Here is a 2,153-nt window from a genome sequence, read left to right on the forward strand (position 1 = left end):
TGCACCAGCAAAGATTTAGGGACCGCAGTATTTTGAACTCGCTGAAGGAGGAGAGCACCTCTCTTGCTGAAGGATGAGCGGAGGGTCTGGCAGTCGCCACTGTGTACGTTTTTCAGTGCGTTGCGTCTTGATTCGCCCACCGTTCCTCTTTGTTCATCGATGGACTTCGTTGGATCCTCTTCTGTGGCTAGGGGTGGAAGGTCAGGGGTGTCTGTCGGGGCTGGGATTGGTTTTCCACTGCTCCTCCCAAAGGCGCTGCATTTCTTTGTTCATCGATGGACTTCATTGGATTCTCTTCTGTGGCTAGGGGTGAACAGCTCAGGGGTGTCCGTCGGGGCTGGGATTGGTTTTCTACTGCTCCTCCCAAAGGCGCTGCATTCTGCCTGAAGCAGCTCTCCGGAATGGTGAGTTGTTTCATGGCTCTGAAGTCCCAAATGCAGGGAACTGGGGAAAGCACAAGCGGTGCGAGTTCTCAAACGGCCTCCGCGTCCAGTGTATCCATCCACCAGAGAACAGCGGGTACTTCAGTGGAATCACAAATGAAGGATTTTCAGCATGGCCTAACATTCCAGAAACACAGGTTCTGCTTCAGAGGGAGAGAGCCAACACCTCACATGCAGAAGCAGCACTGCCTTTTGCTTGCAAACACAGCGCTGTCTGACTGGTGCCAGAGAAACCCGCCCTGTTGGCCCCAAACAGCCGCGGGTATCGATACTTCGCAGTGCTCAGCAAAGCCAGAGCAGTCAACCGAGGGCAAACTCCTAATTCACGCAGAGAATAGTTTTCTGCACTTGGTAGGACCTTTATCACAAAACTTAAAAACTGCTTTGCTTTTTATATGTATTTTTTTAGTAGCGCTGATACATGGTTTCCTGCCAGTAGGTGAGCAGGGGTGGAAATTCATACTCCGTTGCCTGGATGCCTGCAGCAGTCGCCGTGGTGCCCCGCGGGATATCGCTGTGCCACTTGAACGGGGTAGGGGTCAGGAAGGGAAACGCAGTGAACGGAGCATCCCTTTTACCCTCAGATTGGATAGGTGGAACCTGTGTATGGTCCCTCGTTCACTGAAGGGAGGACACGGGCTGAGAAGGCTTACACTGCGGTGTGAGGAGCTGGAGCTACCTCCACACCTGGCTCCTGTACCAGAGGCTGGATCAGCAACCTGGTCTAGTGGAAGGTGTCCCTGCCCATGGCAGGAGGGTTGGAACTGGATGGGCTTTGAGGTCCCTTCCAACCCAAACCATTCTGTGATTCTATGGATGCAGGCGGTGGGCTCGAGCTCAGCCTGGCCGCAGGTTTCCTTGATGACGAAAGCGATGTTGCTGGAATCACAACTACTGCTGTTTGGAAACAGCCAGTAGCGATGGCTCAGCTAAACCAGTCGCACAGGAACGTGCTCTGATCTATCGCCGACGCGCAGCTCTGTGCCCACCCGCACCTAACGCGTTCCGTCGCGGGTGGTCAGGGTGCCTGCCCTCAGGCTGTGTACACCGCCGTGATCCAGCCTTCAAAACCTTCCTTGGGAAACTTTGCCTTGTATAAAACCTCCCAGCATAGACGGGATCCTGTCAAACATCTCCTCCCGTTTCACGCTGGTTTTGGCATTAAATTCCCTGTTGTGTGCCTTTATGTTTTTAGTTATCTATGGCCGGGGTCCGAGACAGCTGAAAAAGGTGATGGGTGGTGGCTTTGCCAGCCTGCGTGCCTGCGGCCCAACAGAAGCATCACGTAATGCTCCCGTGTGGAACAAGGCTTTCCTAGAGCTCAGTCCCAGGGCGCAAAGGGCGCTTCCCAGAGTTTAAATCCAACGCTCTCCGGCTCCGGTTCCGCCCGTCAGGTGCTTTCTCACGCATAAAAACACAGCAGCAAAGCAAATGTCTATGAAATGACCAAAACAATGCCTTCCACACAGTCCTCCCTCTGGGAGGAAGAGGGGAAGATGAAGAGGTGCATCCTGTTGTTCACTGCCCTACGGGAAAGTGGTTAATGGCTGGAAACGGCACTGAGGAGCAGGCTCAGAAAACCTGAACCGACTAGAAATGGACCTGCGTCTCATTACGTCCTGCAGACACCTTTGGGTGATAGATTCTAAGCGAAGCGTGTATCGGCAAGTATTGTAATGGAAGGGTTTGTCATCATCAAGTATTTTTTTA

The sequence above is a fragment of the Eurypyga helias genome, unplaced genomic scaffold (genome assembly GCF_000690775.1).
Source record: "Eurypyga helias isolate BGI_N326 unplaced genomic scaffold, ASM69077v1 scaffold10090, whole genome shotgun sequence".
NCBI classification, from domain to species: Eukaryota; Metazoa; Chordata; class Aves; order Eurypygiformes; family Eurypygidae; genus Eurypyga; species Eurypyga helias.